A 7,397-nucleotide genomic window follows, 5' to 3' on the forward strand; every position below is an offset into this window, starting at 1 on the left:
CAAAGTAGGGCTGCCACAAACGATTATTTTGATAGTCGACTAGTCACCGATTATTTTTGCGATTAGTCAACTAATCAGATCATCATCCATTGGATGTAAAATGTACAGCTTATTGCACCAGCAGCATCTGCTCTTATATAACTATCATTAGCTTACAGCTTTAAGTGTTTCAGGTCTGTTCTAACTAAAAATAAAGACAAGATGATAGTTTATTAAATTTTAATGAAATCTGCAGATTGTTTCGGTGAAGTTTAATAAACTCCTTGCTATCTAAAATATAACAGGACACCGGAGTAAATTCTCCAGCATCTCACACTTCTGATAATCAGCTGTCTGCTTGACGTTTATTCAGCTGTGTAAAAACTATAACTTTAATCTCAGCCAAACCGATTTACTCAGGAACAAATAAAATACTAAAAAAAAAAAAGCCAAACAATAACATTTTGAAGTTATCTAAGTGACTTATATATCCTGTTTAACCTGAGCAGCGAAAGACGGCGGTGGGTTTGAAAACGATTTGCCGGGAGTCCGGTGTTCTCACGGCTCTAGTGAGCCTTGCCCCCGGCTAGCTATCGAGCTAGTGGGTAACAGACGTCTCCGAAAACGTCGGAGCGCTTTTGAAAATATGCGGTGTCTTGATAAACTGAGCAGATATTTGAGGTTTACACAGCTACATTCTCGCCTGAAAATATGTTAAACGTTTATTTTGTGACCCAGAAAGAATAATAAGAGTAATATTAAAACTAACTAGCTGCCGCCATTGTTGGAAACTGAGCTGGGCTGCGCTATGAATTCTGGGACACAGCTTCTTCTTCTTCGGGGTTTAACGGCAGCTGGCATCCTTGTACATGCAGTGCTGCCATCTTCTGTTTCAGTCCGTTATTACACTCTTAAATCCTACTACTTATTCCTGCGTCTTTTGTGATCTTACAAAGCTTCAAACTACGCGTCGACTATTAAATCAGTCGTCGACGATTTTGATAGTCGACTAATCGTGGCAGCCCTATTCCAAACCGATCAGCAAGGCAAACACGACAGTTTAAATTTACGACAAAGAGAGCTGCCCTGTACATGCAGACGTCTGTGTGGTTTGTGACTCTTCTGTCTGCCTCCTGTCATGTTGCCATTTCTCTGACAGTGCCTCAAACTTCCAGACTTTAGGTTTAAAAAAGAAAAGAAAGAAACCTCCACCTCCCAGGTTCGAGCTGCTTTTTTATGTGCTGGTGGAGTCACAAAAGACTCAAATCTGTAAATCGTTCCATTTCATGCAGTTTTTATGTCGTGTTCCCCGTCCTCCCTTCTTGTCCTTCATGTCACCCCTCTGTCCTTATTCCACTGTCTTCTTCTTTGCTGTAAGTAAAAAACAAAAAACAGTTTGTCAGCATTGATGTATTTGATGTGATTTTGGTTTTCTTTTTTATGCGTGTGTACGATCCATCCAATCAGACGTCCCTTCGTACGTGTAAATTAGGTTCGATTAACTGAAGGAGATCCTGCTTTGCATTGCGTTTACCGTGCTCTTTGTTTTTTATCTTTGCAAACATGTTTTTAAATGATGACTTGCCAACAGTATTGTAAAGAGAGGTGCTTGCAACATTCATAAAAGATGAAAAAAAGTATGCGTAGTCCTGGCGCATCAGCGTACATGTTTTTCATTTGTTTTTTTTAACCTTTTTATGCATCACGGTTCTTTTTTTCACATCACAGCTAAAAAGAAAAATAAATAAAAATGTGATATTGTGCCAATGCATGTACAACTGATTAAAGACTTTGTGTCATTTGATTTGAAGAGTCTAATCTGCACATTCACATCACCGTGGCCTGACCTTCATATGCTAGTGTTAGCTTCACTGTTCTTTCTATACTTTTAAAGAAGAAGGAAAAGGAAAGCGTCTGTGCTTTGAAGTGATTACAGTATCACTGTGCACTGCTCAGCTTGAGTCAAGCTAACTTCTTTTGATTTTGCAGCTTTAGATGAAAAAAGAAAAATTTGAGCTTTGCATAGAACTGTTATATCCTATTAGATTTGGCCTAGCATGCACAAAAAGCCCAGATACAATCTTACATAATACGCCACTGAACAAAGAGAGAAAGTCCCTGACAGTGCTCAACCCAAAGTGACCTCTGAGGTGCGGCGAGCCAGGCTACGCTCCTCTGTGATGGAGGGAAAAAAGTAACGTAATTTGAAGGTATTTGCTGATCTAGTGTTGTTGGATAATGGCTCTTTGCTCTGCTGTGCTGTTCAAACTCTCAGTCATGTGTTTCTGCCAATCACTAGATTAACACCACATTCTGGTATTGATTGAGAATTGGCGCTGATGTACCACTTACCACATACAAGAAACCACTGCAGCCTCTGATTGATCTATCGGGAGTATTGATCAGATACAGCAGTGCAGCCTGGAATTCAAAGGTACCATTGTAAATCAATATTTACCATATTTTCTATGGCATATATGCACCAATCGGGTATAACATTATGACCACTGGCACATCTGAATAAGACTGGGATATATTTGGAAGCAAGTGAACATTTTATTTCAAAGTTCATGTGCTTAGAAGCAGGAAAAATGGACAAGCATACGGATTTGAGTGAGTTCAGATAGATGACTGGGTCAGAGCATCTCCGAAGCTGCTGGAAAAATAAATGCTGGCTTTGATCGAAGGGTGTCAGAATCATCACAGTTTGTATGCTGCAGACCAGTCAGGGTGCCCATGCTGACTCATGCTGGTCTGGTCTGATGAATCACGTTTTCTTTTATATCATGCAGATAGCCGGGTGCATGTGCGTCACTAACCTGAGGAACACCTGGCAGCACTATGGGAAGAAAACAAGCCAGCAGAGGCAGTGTGATGTTTGGGGCAATGTTCTGCTGGAAACCTTGGGTCCTGCCATCCATGTGGATGTTACTTTGATACGTACCACCTACCTAAGCATTGTTGTAGACCATGTGTACTCTTTCATGGAAACCCTGCCAGCACAACAAGTTTGAGGTGTTGACTTTGCTTCCAAATTGCCCAGATCTAAATCCAATCCAATCAATCATTTGTAGGATATGCTGGACAAACAAGTCTGGTCCACAGTCCCACCTTACAGCTCACAGGACTAAAGGATCTGTTGCTAACATCTTGGTGCAGATATCACAGCACACCTTCAGGGATGGTGGAGTCCATGCCCCAAAGGGTCTGTTTTTGCAGCAAAAGGGGACGAAGAGAATATTAAGAGGGTTGTCATAATGTTGTGCGTGATTGGTGTATATGCTCTTACAATCCTGAATACTCACATTAAACATGCCCTAAGTTTCAAATAAGATCAGAGTAAACACTCAGTTTCAGGGTTTTTTTTCCTCATGGCTCTGTGTGATGTCACTGAAACAAGCCCCACCCATCTATTGGACAAGAAGAAGAAGTAGCGTTGAAGAGACGGCAAACAGAGCTGTAACGGCTTGTTTCAGATGAAGCTGCACTGGAGCTGCACGAAGGCCCAGTCCAAGATGAATAAGGCACGATGTTGAACTCCGACTTATACACAGCTGTTCTTCAGTCTGATGGTAAAAATGTGGAAGTGGCGAATAAGAGGTTGTAAGGAAATGACTGCTATGGTCATACCAGGTCAACATCATGAAGTTTAGAAAATCCCACAGTTTGAACTGCCACACGTTGTGTCCTTTGTCTGACCAGAAGGTGTCAGTAGTGTTCCACAATAGAGAGGAAGCATCATCTGCACTAGATGGGAGGAGGGAGGTGGCCTGTTAATCTGGGGCACCCTGCTGCTGAAGCCTTCCAGCTGATGAGAGGGAGAGGAGGGATGAAGGCACAGTTTGATCACAGCTCGCTGGCCACGTCTGCTACCGCAACAGAGAGAGAGGGAGAGGAAAATCCCCATCACCGCGTCAAAGGCAGAAACAGCAGCAAGCACGGTGCTGTCTGTCTCTGCACAAGCCGTGCAGCACTCTCTCTAGAGCTTTCTTTGAATCTGCTTTACGTCTTCCTGTCAATGTGCACATGAAAGCATGCATGAATGTGGTCAGGGAAGGATGGATGCTGTTAGCTTCACACACGACAGGAAGAAGAAAAACGAGGGGTTTCTAGTGTCTTGATTGTGAATGTATAAGTGCTTGTTGAATCCTGCGGTCGGTCCTGAGGTTCTGGATGGTTCTGGGGAGCCGCCTCCATGACGAGTCAGGTCCCGACAGACGAGAGAGGTTGGGCCATCTTCAGCTCCATCTATACTTAATGAGTAACCAGAACTGCGGGGTCATTGGGACGTGTTTACTGCAACACTGGGGCTAATTAGACCGTGAAAGTGTCACAGTGTGCTAAATTACTTATATCCCTGCCCCTTTGTGTGATGTATGTGCTCCATGTGTTTTCAGGAGAGCGACGCTGTGCATTGTGCATCTCTGCGCATGCATGCATGTGCTGTGTGCCGAGCCTGTGTGTGGGCGTGCGGCTTTGTTAGCGATTGTGTAAGAGAATGTTAAATGCACGCGTCCATAAGTTACCATCAAAGGCATGAAGCATCACCTGCATAGATGTGGAGGGAGACAGAGAGTGAGGTGGATTCAAACGGACAGGGCCGCAGCACGCATCCTGCGCTCCACACGAGCCTGGCTAATGCTGGCAGTGGGCAAGGATTCACCATCAGCGCCCAGTTTATCTCTGTTTCTCTATCTTGTCGTTCAGTCGTGGAAGCAAATCTGAATGACCTTATGTGCTGTTACAGATTTTTTTCCCTTGATGCCGTACTAACTAAAAGATCAATCTCTGTAAATGTTTGATGGTGACCGCCACATGCTCAAAACAGTGGGATGACAACAGGAAGTAATCAAGCGTCTTTACCCTCAGTACAACTACTACTACTGTAGGGAGCTCAGGAAGTAGAGGAGGTCATCTACTAATTGGAAGGTTGATGGTTCGGCCTCTGACTGCTCCAGTCTACATTGGCGAGATATTGAACCCCATTCAACAGAGTATGAGTTAGGTAGGATGCACCCAGGTGTAGGGAAAACAGTTCCTGTATGAACTGGGGTGAATGTGCGAGTAGAAAAGCATTATGTAAGAAGGAATCCATTACAAGTCTCTCTATTTTCTACATTTTTGCTTTTTGAAAAGTGAACTATAAAAAACACTCGAGGATGAGGCTGGTGGATGAAAAATGTCAGACTCATGCTGTCTAAAACACAGCAGCACATCGTGAAGGACAAAAAGAGCATTAGTCAACTTTAATTGGCCCAGGGTTGGCTGGAAGAGGAAATAATGTCAAGTCCCCCCCGAGATTACCCAAAGGTCTATTTTATGAGGCAGTTGTGCTTCACGTGATGTTTGCTAGCTTTGCTTGTAGGCTTACTTCCTACCCATGGGAACAATCTGAGATGGCTCTGAAGTCTCAACCAGCACTTATATCAGCTGCCAATCAAGCCCTACAAAGCACAAACATGGTTTTTACACGATTTACCTGCTCATTTAATGAACCAGTGTTTGTGATGAGGAACACGGAGCTCCACGCTCCAAGACTTAACATGAACAAACAAGCCTAACTGGGTCTTATCCAGTATCCTGGCATCTTCAGCCTGTCCCCAACATGGTGTGTAAACACTATTTGCTGGATGAAGCAGCGAGGATGAGAAGATGGGTTACCATTTAAGCAATATTTGAGATCAAATGAGTTGTAGCATGAAAGGTTTCCAGAACTTCTTCCTAGATGACAGGCTGTGGTGAAGATCGGAGCCGTCACTGAGTCCCAAGCTTCTCTTGCTGATCTCAAATCAGCTAGACATGATCCATGACAGCAGCGATATAGCCAGGTCTTCATCGGTGTCCTGCTCTGACAGATTCACTGTCACCTCGGGGTCATCTAACCTTAGGAATAGACATGTTTGCTGAGCTGTGGACACCCCCATACTAGGTTGAGGCACACAGATGGGGGCCTCACAGATGAAGGACAAGAGTGCCCTTCATCTGAGACTCCGACATAAACAGGATGCATCGTGACCCCAGCAGTGGAGGGAAAGAAATAGTGTTTGTCTCTTTAACAGGCAAAACAGCCAGGCTTTCAGAGGCAGTGTGAACAGAGGGAGCTGGCCCAATCTGCTCTGTTCTCCCTTTCCTGTCTGTCACAGGAAAGGGAGAACTTAATCTACTATTAAGGTGTATGCATCACTGATCTGTTCTTGTCATGAGGGGTTTGGGGAGAGTTTATTTTTAGCCACCCTCTACTGAATTTGACTAAAGCATACTACATCCTGTGGTTCACTCCTCTGCCCCTCAGTAGAAATTGCCAGTTTTTACCCATTGGGAGGGTACCTCTGAAGCCGTTATCCATCAAACTTTGACAATAGCTAATAGGGTGAATAATTCATGCGTCGTTTTGTGCTACCCAAACTGCATCCTTGTTGAGATGTCTTGGGGAGGTGCTGCCAGAATCTGCTCTCTTGGCCAAGAAATAGTAAAAGGTTGTTTAGGTGCACAGCGGCTCAGTTTCAGTGCTTTTCCTCTGCAGTTCTACGGGGGACAGAGAAATGGAAAAATAGTAGCAGACCTTTCTCTATGTTGCAGAGTTACTAGTAGAAACCTCAGGTGCTACCAGTGGCTGTCCAATGGGAACCTCGGGCTGCAGTGTTTGCTGTGTAGGTTTAACAAAGGAGTGCGGCGGCAACAGGTTCTCTCAGTGAAACATCTGTTCAGGACATCTGTAAGTTTGTGATTAAGGAGACTTAGCACAAATTTCCTCTAACCAGGCCGCCTACAGCAGTTACAAAAAAACAGTATCATGCACTGGTGCACCATTTTCATTTAGATAAATATACTGCATCCTGTTGGATTATGCCCAAAGGTGAATGTACTTGGAAAAATTTCCTCTATGCAAATCTTAAACGTACAGATGCATGAGAACAAGTGACAAAGCTTTTGGAGTTCACAGAGTTCACAGCTGTAAATGGTCAGTTTAGCTGGCTAACACTGGTGTATTTCCAGTGCTCGATGAGTGTACGCAACCTGTTTGTGGATTTTGGTGGCTTTCCTCATTGACCTTTTTCTACCTAAAAATAAGTACCTCAGCCTCCTTTGAGACTCTGCTCTTGTTCTGTGAGAGCGCAGAGATAATTCATTTCCAAAGTTATGCCTCCTTCCGACTCGATAGCTCAAAACTGAGGAGCTCCAACAAGCTCCCGGGCTCGTAAGTGTCAGGTTTATTTAGCTGACCAGACGAGGTGGCAGTATCACCTTTCAAATCCACACCCGCTGTCCTCAGACACCATACAGTATCTCCTCATTATGTCAGGTCTGATATGCAAAGTAGCCTCGGGAACTACTGTAGCATGGCAGTGGCAGACAGGGATAGGGTGTTTGTCTGTGTGTGTGTGCGCACATTAGAGAGGATGTGTGTGTTTGTCCTT

General features: G+C 44.0%; 1 long non-coding RNA gene across 1 annotated transcript; it reads left to right on the forward strand.

Moving 5' to 3' along the window:
• Positions 1-905: 905 nt before the first annotated feature.
• On the forward strand, positions 906-3,319 carry LOC120725235. Its single transcript, XR_005694068.1, has 2 exons — positions 906-2,413; positions 2,772-3,319. It is a non-coding gene; the product is annotated as an uncharacterized LOC120725235 (long non-coding RNA).
• The last annotated feature ends 4,078 nt before the right edge of the window (positions 3,320-7,397 follow it).

The sequence above is a fragment of the Simochromis diagramma genome, unplaced genomic scaffold, assembly GCF_900408965.1.
Source record: "Simochromis diagramma unplaced genomic scaffold, fSimDia1.1 OVJJ01000802.1, whole genome shotgun sequence".
Lineage (NCBI taxonomy): Eukaryota > Metazoa > Chordata > Actinopteri > Cichliformes > Cichlidae > Simochromis > Simochromis diagramma.